We start from the raw sequence: 13,791 nt of genomic DNA, 5'->3' as shown, positions 1-13,791 counted from the left end.
TAAAAATTAAAAACAAAAAAAATTATCTCATGCAGAAAATGTCTGACAAAAATATAACACCTCTTCCTATTAAAAACATAATACACAGGAATAAATGGAGTCTTTCCTAGAAGGATAAGTAGTATCTATCTAAAACCAAGAACAAGCATTTTCAGTAACAGAGATAAACCTGAAGCCTTCCCAGTATGCTCAGGGATGAAGCAAGGATATCCATTATCACCACTATTATTAAATATTGCCTTAGAATTGCTAGGTGCACTGTTCCTCCTCCTTCCTCTTTGGCTCCCATGCTCTGTTATGTGGTTGCTTCCTCTGCCCCCTGCTCAGGATCTCCACCAAACTCGTTTCCCCATGGAGGATTACCATAAGCTGGACCAACAGAAACTGCAGGTGCTGAAGGACACAGCTGTGCATCAGCTCCATCCAAGCCACCACAGCAGCCAGCTCAGGTCATCCCACATCATGCTGCAGTGCACTAGAGATCATGGCATTCCTTTTCTTCCGCACCATGAAGTACAAACCCCAGGATCCCAGGAACTACAGCAATAATCGTTTTGTGCCCTCCAAGGGTCATGCAGCTCCCATCCTCTATGTGGTCTTGGCTGAGGCTGACTTCCTGCCAGAGGCTGAGCTCTTGAACTTTAGGAACATTATTTCCATTCTGGATGGCCACCCAGTCCCTAAACAAGCTTTCACAGAAATGGCTACTGGCTCTCTGGGTCAAGGGCTGGGTCGAGCTGGGAGCATGTGGAATGGCCTACGTGGGCAAATACTTCAACAAGGCCAGCTACCATGTCTATTGTTTGCTGGGTGATGGGGAGGTGTCTGAAGGCTCTGTGTGGAAGGCCATGGCCTTCACAGGATTCTACAAGCTGGACAACTTGGTTGCCATCTTTGACATTAACCAGCTGGCGCAGGGCAACCTGCCCCCCTGAAGCATAACATGGATGTGTGCCAGAAGCACTGCGAATCCTTTGGGTGGAATGTCATGGTTGTGGATGGACACAGCATGGAAGAACTATGCAAAGTCTTTGGCCAGGTCAAGGATAAGCCACTGGCCGTGATTGCAAAGAAATATAAGGGCAAAGGAATCTCAGGTGTGGAAGATAAGGACGGTTGGCATGGGAAGCTTCTTCCCAAAAACATGACAGAACAGGTCATAGAGGAAATATACAGCCAAATCCAAAGCAAGAAGAAGATTCTAGCTACCCTCCCCAAAGAGAATGCCCCAGCTATGAACATTGCCAACATCCAGATGCCATCTTCCCCAAGTTACAAACTTGGCAAGAAGCTAGCCACCCACAAAGCCTATGGCTTAGCCCTGGCCAAACTGGGGAATGCCAGTCACCTTGTGGTTGCCCTGGATGGGGACACCAAGAATTCCACCATTTCAGAATTCTTTAAGAAGGAATATACCAGTTGCTTCATTGAGTGTTTCATTGCAGAACAGAACATGGTGAGCATTGCTGTGGGATGTGCACATGGGACAGTACCATGCCTTTCTGCAGCAGTTTTGCTACCTTCATCAGCAGGCCTTTGACCAGATCCATATGGCTGACATTTCTGAAAGCAACATAAACCTGTGTGGTTCACACTATGGGGTGTCCATCAGTGAAGATGTTCCTTCTCAGATGGCCCTTGAAGATCTTGCCATGTTCCGGAGTGTTTGCAATGGCACAGTCTTTTATGCAAGTGACATTGTGGCCACTGAGAAAGTTGTTGAGTTAGCTGACAACACAAAGGGCATCTGTTTCATAAGGACCAGTCATTTACAACAACAACGAGAACTTCCAGGTTGGCCAGGCTAAGGTGGTTCTGAAGAGCAAGGATGATCAGGTGACTGTGATTGGCACTGGAGTGACCCTCCATGAAGCCTTGGCAGCTGCAGAAAGAAAATATCAGCATCCGGGTGCTTGATCCCTTTACAATTAAGCCCCTGCATAGAAAGCTTGTCCTTGACAGTGCCTTGAGCAACCCATGGCTGCCTAGTGACTATGGAAGACCATTACTATGAGGGGGGCAGAGGAGAGGCTGTGGCTACTGCTGGGGAGTCTGCATCACCATCAACGTCCAGAGAAGCAGGAAGCCAGCAGAGCTGCTAAAGATGTTTGGCATTGACAAGGACGCCATTGTTCAGGCTGTCAAGGTGACCTTGTCTTAGGTCTTGTCCAGGTGCCTGCCCACGATTCCAGACCAAAATAAGGAGAAAGGAAGAGAAACACAAACATTCCTGTACCTTTGGATGCGTTAAGTAACTTTTGTTTCTACTGAGGATTAATTAAAAATTAAATTAAAAGTAAAAATAATTATTAAAAATGTTTTGAGAAAAAAAAAGAAATGCTAGGTGCAGCAATAAGACAAAAAAATTGAAGGAGTAAAAATCGACAATGAGGAAACAAAATTATCACTCTTTGCAAATGACATAATGGTATATTTAGAGAACCCTAAAGAATCAGATAAAAAACTAACAGAAACAGTTGGAGGATACAAAATAAATCAATGTAAATCATTAGCTTTTCTATATACTACCAACAAAATCCACCAGGAAGAGATTGAAAGAGAAATTCCATTTAAAATAACTGTAGACAAAATAAAATAATTGGGAATCCGCTAACCAAGAGAAACCGAAGGATCAAATGAACACAATCACAAAACACTTTTCACACAAATAAAGATGGATCTGAACAACTAGAGAAATTTTAAGTATTTATTGCTAGGTCAAGCAAATATAATAAAAATGGCAATTCTACCTAATTTACTCATTCAGTGCCATACTAAATAAAACTACCAAGGAATTATTTTGTAGAGCTAGGAAAAAAAAATTAATCTGGAAGAAAAAAATATCAAGGGACAATGAAAAATGTGAAGAATGGTAGCCTAGCAGTAGCAGATTTCAAACAATATTACAAAGCAGTAATCATCAAAACAATCATCCTGGCATGGTGGAAGAGTAGAATTAATTAGGTACAAAAAGATATAGTAGTAAATGACCACAGAAATCTCCTTTTTGATAAATACAAAGATCCAAGCTTTTGTACAAAGACCTCACCACTTAACAAAAATTGCTGTAAAAACTGGAAAGTTTTGTGGTAGAAAGTAGGTATAGATAAACATTTCATACCAACTACCAAGATATGGTCAAAATAAATAAACAATCTAAATATAAATGGCGATATCATAAGAAAATTGGGGGAATCACACAAAAGTGTACCTGTCATATCTATGGGTAAGAGAAAAGTTTATGGCCAAACAAGAGATAAAAGAGGATCATGAGAAATACTTTGATTGCATGAAATAAAAGAGCTTTGTACAAACAAGAATAATGAAGCCACAATTCTTAGGAAAACAGGAAAAAGGGGAGCATTTTTATAGGAAATTCTCTGATAAATTTTTCTGAGAAATGAGGCCTTTATCAGGATATTAAGGATACAAACAAGCAGTTTCCAGAAGAAGAAATCAAAATTATCAATACTCACATAAAAAATGATCTAAATCACTACTCATTAGAGAAGTACAAATTAAAATAGTACAATCAGATTAGCTAACATGATAGAAAAAGAAAATTACAAATGCTACATTGGATATGGAAAAAAAAATGGGATACAAATGCCCTATTGGTAAAGTTGCAAACTAGTTGAACTATTCTGGAGAACAATTTGAAACCCAAAGGACTTTGAAACTGTGTATACTCGAGTTTTTGACGCAGTCATACCACTACTAGGTCTATAACCCAAAGAAATCAAAGAGAAGAAAAAATAACTTATATGTAGCAAAATTTTACAGCAGTTCTTTTTGTTGCAAGGAATTAGAAAACTTATGGGATGCCTATCAATTGGGAAAAGGCTGGACATTTTGTGGTATATGATTGTGATCGAATACTATTGTGGTATAAGAAATGGCAATCTGGATGATTTCAGAAAAATCTGGGAAGACCTATATGAACTGACACATGCTAAAGTGAGCAGAGTCAAGAGAATACTGTATATAGCAAGAGCAATATTGTAAGAATGATCAACTCTGAATGACTTACCTACTCTTATGAAAACAATGATCTACAACTATGCCTAAGGACCTATAATAAAATTTTCTATCTACCTCCAGAGAGAGAACTGATTAACTCTGAATGCAGATTGAAAGATACTTTTTATAAAACTTTATCTTTCTTGGATTTTTTGTTTATGTTTACTTTTGCAGCATGGTTAATATGGAAAGTGCATGAAGTCATTTGTATAATCAATATCAAATTGCTAGCTTTTGTAAAGAGGGGATAGGGGCAGGAAGGAAGGAGAGAATCTAGAACTCATTTTTTTTTAAAATGAATATTTAAAAAATTTACATGTAATTGGGAAATATTTAATGAAGCGAATTATAGATATGAAAAACCTCTTAAACTTTCAGCTTCCATAAACACAATCCAGAGCAAGCGAAGTCATATGCTGACTGGCTTAGATGAGTAGGGTAGTCATAGAAATAACTATTGCCTTGTAGAGAGGAAGATAACACAGGAATTTCAGGCATAGAGCTTGTAGGAAAATGGTTATCAGAAAAGCAGTAAGTTTTTCCTCATCCTTTGGTACACTGCCAGAGATTCTCTACTATGAATCTATTAATTGGGGGTATTTTAGGACAGTATCTAATTAAAGATGCTGAGAGTGAGCAAACTAAGGCTAAAGTAAGTGATTTTCAACAGACATAATAAAACTAAAGGTTGTTTTGAGAATTAAATGAGAAATATTGGTAAAGTGACATTATGAGTCTTAAAACAAGAGTTGCATGGGATAAGTAAGTATAGATGAATTCTGATGTGCCTGGTTAGAGTAAACTCAGGGTGAGATTAGAGATTCATTAGAATATTTGATTAATATAACTGCTAATGGTGTTTTTTTTTAATTTGCTATAGGTTATCCCTTCAATCTTCACTTTCAAGGGCCTATAGAGCCTTCTGCTTATGAGGTTTATGCTACCTAATTAAAGAATGGTACAATACACTGGCAATTATTTCTAACTAAATGGACAACGTTCCTGGTAGATATGGGAAGTTGGGGGAGAAGGTGTTAAGGCTTTGCAGTATTACCAAAAGAATTTCAATATTTATATGTTTTGAGTCCAATGTCACAGGTAAATATAGTTTAACCTAAATTTCTTCTTGGGAAACTATCATCTGAAAACAGTATACTAAACCTTTAATTTTGCAATATCTAAGACTGTATTTTTGAAGCCAACTGGCAACACCTGTCCATCAATAAGTAAACAGATATTTATTCTATACCTCCCATGTAACAGGCACTGTGTTAAGTTCTGCTGACACAAAGAAAGGCAAACGATGGTCTTTGCCCTCAAGTAGCTCACAATATAATGGGAAAAGTCAACACATTTTTGTAAAAAGCTGGAAAGAATAGAGGATACACCAGATGGGGTGTGACAATGTCCTACAGCCAGGTAAGACATAATGAGCCGTCTGTCCTTGGCACCCTACTCAAATGGAGAATCTGGCAGGAGTTTTCCAATGTCTACCCTTAAGCCTTTCCTATCAGAGGGAGAAAGGGATAGTAAAGAGGGGGGTACTGAGGAGGTGTGAGTTTCATGGTTGATAAGATATTATAGGATGATGAGTTTCTAGATATAATGATGAAGTCGAGAAAACCAAACAGAAAGGAAATGATGGCCTGATCACAAATTTTCCTCAAAATACAAGTATGTAGCATTCTCTTTTATTTTTAAGAAGCTAAATTTTAACCATCAGTCACTTCCCAAAGCTTTGTATCTCTAAATTCCAGGATTATATAGACAACTCATGTAATTCTCACTCATTCTCCCCATTGCACACTCCTCTCCCTCTGCCTTTGTAGACTTTTCTCCATCCTTTTAAAAGCATTCTACATTTGTCTACTAAGTTAAAATTATATATCCATTTTTTGTAGCTTTTTCAAGATGTTTACATTTCAGTTATGCTAAAGACACCTTTATTTGTATGTTTCCCTTTCCCTTTAATCATGAGTCTGGATTAATCTTGGTGAAAATTGATAATTATGAATGGATTAAAGTAGAGTCTGATATCCTCAAGTCTCATTTCATTTTGGAAATCTTGCCTAATTACATAATTTCCCAGTGATTATTCCCTTTTACACATTACTACTGTACCTATACTATACCCCTTACTTAAGAATGTAATTTCCTTCCCAAAGAGATCATACAAGTATAAGGAAGGCCCATATGTACAAAATATTTATAGTAGCTCTTTTTGTTGTGGCAAAGAATTGGAAATCAAGGGGATGCCCATCAATTAGGGAATGGTTAAATAAGTTGTGGATTGTGAATGTAATGGAATACTATTGTGTTGTAATAAATCAGGAGCAGACAGACTTCATAATAACCTAGAGAGACTTATATAAACTGATGGTGACTGTGGACAGCAGAACCAGGAGAACTTTGAACACAATTACAGACACATCATGTGTGACAACAAACTTTGATAGACTGGACTCCTCTGAGCAATACAAGGTTAGAAGACAAATTCAAAAGACTCATGATTGAAAGGGCTATCCACATCCAGAGAAAGAACTAGAGTCTGAATGCAGATTGAAGCAAACTACTTTCTCTCTCTTTTGTGTTTTATTTGGTTTTGTCCCTTCTTTCGCATTGTTCACTCCATTGGTTATAACCCTTCTTTACAACTTGACTAATGTTCAATGTGAAGGTTATTTGTAGAACCTATATTTGATTGCATGTCTCCATGGGGAGATGGTGGAGCAGAAGGAGAGGGAGGAAATTTGGAACTTAGGGGATCATGGAACTGAATGTTGTAAACTAAAAGTAAATAAATGAATTTAAGAATTCAAAAAAAAAAGAAAGTCATTTCTTTTTTCCTGGTCTGATCTTATCAACTAGATCTCCAAGGCTCTTCCAATCCAGGATCATGCCTTCTCTCTTTTTTATATATTTCTAGTTGTCTATCACAATGCTGAATCCAAACATCGTGGAACAATGGAAAGTGATAGAGATTTGTAACCAGATGACCTGGGTTCAAATCTCACCTTTGCTACTTCCTTCTGAAAGTCACTTAACCTCTATAGTTTTCCTTTCTTCATTTGTAATATGAAGGTGTTGAATTAGATGGTATCTAGCTCTAAATCTATGATATGAATACAATTTCTTTAAAATCTTTATGAGAATAATTTCAGGCATTGCTCTAAATATTTAGCCATTACTGAGATACAAGCTAGTACAAATTAAGGTTATCTTTGAGGAGAATATGAAAAGAAAACTGACAGATTGTCAGAAATGATTTCCTATAGCTGATCACATCTAAACAATCATAATTGCAAGTATCAGGGATACAGTTATCTTCCACATTTATTATTTTTAGTAGAACACCAGAATCTCAAAAAAATTAGGATTTCAGAAGAGCCAAAGGATTAGCCACAGTTACAATGGGTCTAAGTAGGTCACAGTATATTGGCAGTGAAGATTTGTGTCTCAACAGTGATATGAAAACAAAAGGAGTTGGGCTTGTCATACAGGGAAGGGAAAAGATAGGTGATTGCTATTCCATATACTATATTGATATCCATAAAATATCAAAAGAAACTGAAGAAGGTTTTTATCCCATGTGATAAATACTCTGTGTAGGAAAGTTATGTGCAAGAATCACAGGAGAAGAAAATAGTATATGGTTGTGGAAAATGGCGCTGAATTTAAAATCAAAGCACTGAGGTCAGATCCTCAGCTCTACCATGAATCTTGGGAAATTAACTGGGTCTCAATTTCCTTATTTATAAAATAAGAGGAGGTGGACCATTCCCCTTCATGCTCTGGTTTTGACTTTTGAGATTTTAACACCATCTCTCAGTTGCCTTCTTAACTTAGAGTCTTAGACCTTCTCATCCTGGAAAATATAACCTCATCTCCAGCCTTCTTACCCTAGACCATCTTTACACAATGCTGACCTCCTTCTCTTATTGATGAGCTACTCTGGGGACCTCCCATTTTAGGGAGGATCTTAGACCAGCCGTACTCCTTTCCCTTTGAGGTTCTGACTCCGATTTTCTAGACTTTGACACCATGTTCATCTACTTCTACCTTCTCCACTATAACTTCTGTACTTCAGCTTCCTTTTATGTGTTGTTTTCTTCCTTAGAATGTAAGCACTTGGAGGGCAGGAATTGTCTTTCTTTCTGCTTATATTTGTAGAAGCACTAAAATTAACCTGGGGTCTGTGACATAGTAAGTATTGAATAAACCTTTGTTTCCTACCTTCCTAGACCAAATTAATACTAAAGTTCTTTTGAGTTCTAAATCTATGATTCGAAAATTTGTATGATTATAATTTGTACCCATGGGGAAAGCACTATATTGATACAAATATGGATCCTTTGAAATGGTAAAGTAAATGAATCAATAGTTCCAACCATAAAGTTTTTCAAGGGCAATTGAGAAGTAATACAATTGACCTGATTTGAAGTAACCAGTTCTTTTCCTACTTTAGTACTAACAGTGAAACTACACAACTGATCCATAGAAGCAGGATGGTCATAGGTATGACCATTATATTTGGAGAGTTCAATTGCATTTCTACTCTCACAGATTACTAGAGTGCAAGAGGAAAAGGAGAAGTAAGCAAGAGGAAATTTGGCTATAGTTAAATCATCTAAAGGAAGTATAGTTCTAGATTGTTCTAACAAGTTTGCTGCATGAGACCTTGGTATTTGCCCTTTTTATGTATGTCATTGCTCTTCTAATGAAATGATCCTTGGGGTCTGTGTCTACTTCAGGCTTTCTTTTGGTTCTGTGACACATAGCTTAGAGGCCAGGTATAATTAGCACCCTCCTGGCCCAGTCTGATATTTCTAGGGCAGCAAGTTGAAGTTTTATAATGGTTAGAATTGTCTGTGGCTATTCATACCACCAGAGTGTGCCCCTTAGCAGCTAAGACACTTTGCCCAATGTTTGGTCAGAGTATATACTAAGACTGGCCTTTGTTCCCCAAAAAAGCAGACTATAAAGTAATTGGAAAGAATTTAAAGGTCTGGATTATTCACAATATGAAAGATTAATCTCTACATAACTGAAATTTAACTATAGTGAAAGGATACATGCTAACTAAAAATGGAATTTATATCTACCTTTAATGTTTTTTTTAGTGCATGTTATTGAAATTTGGCCCAAAACAGATTCTCTACAAATTCCAAACTACTTTGGTCTTATCTTTTCTTTGTCTACTCATGTTTTATCTAGTTTTTTTATATTTCATTCTATGCCATCTTTAAAAATATTTCTCATTTCTCCTTGAAGTTTTCACTCTCCTAATATTTATAATGGTTGCTTGCAGTCTTAGATGTCCCTCAGCCAAGCTGTACATATTTAAGGATTTAATCTTTCCTCATAAATCACTTTTCCATTCCTTCAGTCATGTTTGCTGCTCTGAATTTCCTCCAGGTTCTTTATATCTTTTCGGCATTGAGGTGCCTCAACTGAATGGGTTTCAGCTCATTTCCATATTTTTTCCCTCTCCCATGTTGCCTCCTGCTGTGTATCTATTTGTTTTGGTTATATCTGGCTCTGAGCTTCAGGAAGGGTTATCTTTCTGCCCAGCCAATATCCACATTTTTCCTTGCTTGATCCACAACAGATGGAGACTAATAAATGCTTTGTTTATAGTGAGTCCTGGCTTAGTATTACAGAGCTAAATAATACCCAATAAAAGAGATTTTCAAAAAGTAAATTATAGTAACCAGCTAACTAGTCAAAAATAAGATTGGTATGCAGGAAGGTTTTGTATGTGTTTAGTGGAGGCCTGAAACAAACCTTATTTGAAATCTAAGTATATTTTCATAAATATTTGTTGTGTTCATTTAACCAAATAAAAAGTAAAAGTTAAGGTAGACTATGTTTTGTTTTGTTTTGTTTTTTCTCCTGCAGGATGACCTCCACTCAGGGATGCCCTTTCAAGCATCAGATTTAAATTTTAAAACATGTTTGCCAACATTTCAAATTCCCCAAAGCTCAGATTAATTACCAGATGCTCCTGCAAGCTCAGCAGCACCAGCATCCAGAGCTCCACAGCCCTGACTTTCTGCAGAACTAGAAACTTTATGAACATGGTAAAATCTCTATAGACCACCCACTCACAGCACCCTGGCTCCTCAGTGTAAAAGTTAATTTTTTGCAAATAATTAAATATAGTCAGGTTGCATCTATGTGATCTAAAGAAGGGAACAGTCATCCATTTTCTAGCACAGTTGACCAATGATAAGTTTCAAAAAACCCAAAGGATAATGCAAAGATGTAAGGTGAGCTCAGGAAGGCTCGGCTATGTTTCTGGTGATGATATGTACATAAGAAATGATTAAAAATATTAGGGAGAACATGTACAATCAGAAAAGGATGTGAGCTATTCATGTAGCTAAAATGAATACAACTTATGGGAAGCTACGAAGGTTACACTAGAATCCCTAGAATGTTAAAGGAAGTCCACCAAGATATTGGATAGACCCATTTTTTATTATTCTATGGGCCTTCTCCTGTCTATGGAAGAATATGGACAGGAATCACAAAGATGAAAAGTCATGGAAGAATTGTGCTCTGCACTAGTGGAAGAAATAACCAAATTGAGGAAGTCAAATATGTATCCATGTAAGTATATATTACAGTTCGTCATGATTCATTCATTCAATGCTTATTTGGAGGGGAAAAAGTCTCAATACTTTCAAATGTTATTTTATTGTTATCCTATTATCATTAATTGTTCAAAAAATAAATGAATGAGAGTGAATGAACACTTTTCATAAGTTAGGAAACTGGTACTGTTATGCATGCTTGGACTTGCCCAGGGGGTAGAAAATTGAATTCATTTGGAGAATTGAATTGTGGGAAGGCTATTGAAATTGAGTCTTGTAGAATCACAGAATATCGGAATTGGAAGGCATGTCAAAGATACTCAAAAGAATTTCTTCAACTTTTTCTCCATGTGGTCATTTAACTTTCACTGAGTAAAAATCTCCATTGGGGGAAAAAAAAACACTATCTTCTTAAGAACTCATTCTAATTTTGAATAGCTCTGTTGGAAAGATTTTCATTGTATCAACTATGGTTTAGGATGTCAAAAAGTTGGTCTCAGAACCATGAAGACTTGTAATCAAGTCCTACTTCTGGGTTGAATGACCACAGGCAAGTTGGTTAACTTCTTGCTAAGACTTTCCTATCATCTGAAAAACAAGTGTTTATTTGCATTGATAAAGGGAGTTCTCTTATCCCAGTTGTTCCTATATCAATCAAATCTTGAGTCTGATCCCTGTCCTTATAATGCCTTAAGTTCTGTTATATATTATTATATGAGTCCTGTGTTTTTAAATATTTACAGTTTAGTTATCTTGTTTTCTGAATGTCATTTACTCCTTGAAAACAGTGACCATATATAAGTGCACATATATTAATTGAACTTGATTCAATTAAAAAAAGCATCTATTTAAATTAAAAAAGCAAAAGTGACTACAATCTGCCAGTGTACATTATGCTAGTGTCTGTGGATACAAAACAAATTAAAAACAGTCCCTGCCTTCAAGACACTAGAGTGTAAACTCTACTGTAAGGAAACATGATCAGCAAAAATAGTTATATAGATTGAACTTATAGTAATTTTAGAGGGAATCAATAAGACTGAGGGATCAGCAAAATTCTTTCTGTAGGTAGTGCTTGAGCTAAGCCCCAAAGAGAACTAGGATTTCTAAGAAATAAATGTGAGGAAAGAGAGCTTTCTAGTCAAGGATGTGGGGCTAGGGGGTTGGAGCTTATGTAGGAAGAGGTAGAACAGCATAGAGGAGAAAAAGTAAGTAATCCAGTATGGGTAGAATATAGAAATCCCATATAATCAACCTAGATAGGTTAAACTCAGATTGTGAAGAACTTTAAAGAGAAGCAATAAGAAACTGCTAAAGCAGGAGTTCTTAACCTTATGGATCCTTTTGGCAATCTGCTAAAGCCTAAAGAGCGCTTCTTGGGATCATTTTTTTAAATGTATAACATAAAATACATGGGATTACAAAGCAAACTATTTTACTGAAAGAAAGAATAATTAAAACCAGAAGTTCTGGTGATTCTACTGAGAGAGAATGTAGAAGAGAAGAGCACATAGGACAGAGCTATGGGATGTTGTTTGTCCTTCAGTTTGAAGAAGACCAATGACATCACAGAGTTATCTTGACATATTCATCAATTGGATTCAAATGAGGCAGACTTGCAAAAGTTGTGTAACACTCTCTCTGACAGAGTCACTGAAGTCTAGTGGCAATACAATAGTCATGACAACTGTCCCAGAATGCAGTGAATGATCTTGGCATCTTCAATTTCTGACCAAGCTTTAAGCACTCAACATTGCCTGCTTCAGCTGTCTTCATGGCCATATTTAATGCTGTTTGCCTCAATTCCTTATCTCTAAAATGAGCTGGAGAAGGAAATGGCAAACCCTTTTATTATCTTTTCTAAGAAAACACCATGATGGGGTCAAGAAAAGTAAGACATGACTAAACAACAACACAGACACCTTCCCTGTCCTGGGATAATAAAAACAACAAAAATATGTATATAGCAGTTACTACACATCATGCACTGTCAGGCATTTTATAGTTATTATTCCATTTGATCCTCATAACTATTACCCCTATTTTACAAATGAGGAAACTGAGGTAGACAAGGTTAAGTTACTTATCTAGAATTACACAACTATTAAATGTATAAGGTCAGCTTTTAACTCAATTTGTCCTGACTCAAAGACTGGCTCTCTGCCACCTAGCTGGGAAGGACATGGTCTATGATTCTGCAAAAGAGGGGATTATCAATATGATATAGAAGCTTAGAGGTACAATGGTAGAGATGGTATGTTATGAGTCTCTTTAAAGTTTAAGAGATTGTTGTATACTAATGGATATTAACATTAAAGAGAAGACCTAGGGGTTTAATTGATTCTATCATCAAGATAATCATGTGATGATTTTTTAAATGTCATAATTTAGGTATGCAATACTATATGTAAAGTATTGGCTCCACCATACTAGTCTGCCCTAGTCTGACCATATCTACAGTATTATGGCCAGTTGGGGAAGGTACATTTTAAGTTAGCAAAGTAAAGTGTTATTTTAAAAGGGTGCACAGGATCTAAAAATAATAAGTCATATTGAGGACAAGATAAGGAAATCTGGAATGTTTTGCCTTGAGATAGGAGACTTAGGGGGATCATAATAATATTCTCAAGATATCTAAGGTCATGGAGCAAATAGACCAGTCCTGTGTTGTTGCAGAGTTGGGAAAATATGAAGTTACAAGGACATTGATTTTGATTCAATGTAAGGGAAAATCATATTGAAAAACGGAGCTGTACAAGAATGGAATGGGTTGTGTCTCAAAAAGTAATGTCCCTGATCACTAGATAGGTAGGCAGTTAGGTGGTGCACTGGGTGTGTAAGAAAGGAAATGCAAGACTTTCTGTCAGGAACTTGAGTTCGAATACAACCACAGATAGTTACAAGCTGTGTGATTTGGCCAAATCACTAGTCTCTATCAACCTCATTTTCCTCATGCATAAAATGGAGATAATAATAGCACCTGCCATGCAGTATTGTGAGAATCAAGTTACATAGCATACACATAGTACTTTGTAAACTTTAATCAATATATGAATGCCAGCTAGACATTTTCAAGAAGAGCTTCAATCACCATTTGTCGAAGATTTTGTAGAAGAAATTTGACCTAAATAACTGGTGACATCTTCTCCAATGCTAAAAATCTTAAATACAACCC

General features: G+C 36.6%; 1 pseudogene; it reads left to right on the top strand.

The window, feature by feature from the left end:
- The first annotated feature begins 351 nt into the window (after positions 1-351).
- Positions 352-2,161, top strand: LOC138150897 (transketolase pseudogene; annotated as a pseudogene).
- Positions 2,162-13,791: the final 11,630 nt, after the last annotated feature.

Source organism: Petaurus breviceps, unplaced genomic scaffold (genome assembly GCF_028583685.1).
Source record: "Petaurus breviceps papuanus isolate PSGF00001 unplaced genomic scaffold, PetGlider_PUasm1.0 90895, whole genome shotgun sequence".
NCBI classification, from domain to species: Eukaryota; Metazoa; Chordata; class Mammalia; order Diprotodontia; family Petauridae; genus Petaurus; species Petaurus breviceps.
This window is presented reverse-complemented; position numbering and strand designations above follow the sequence as displayed.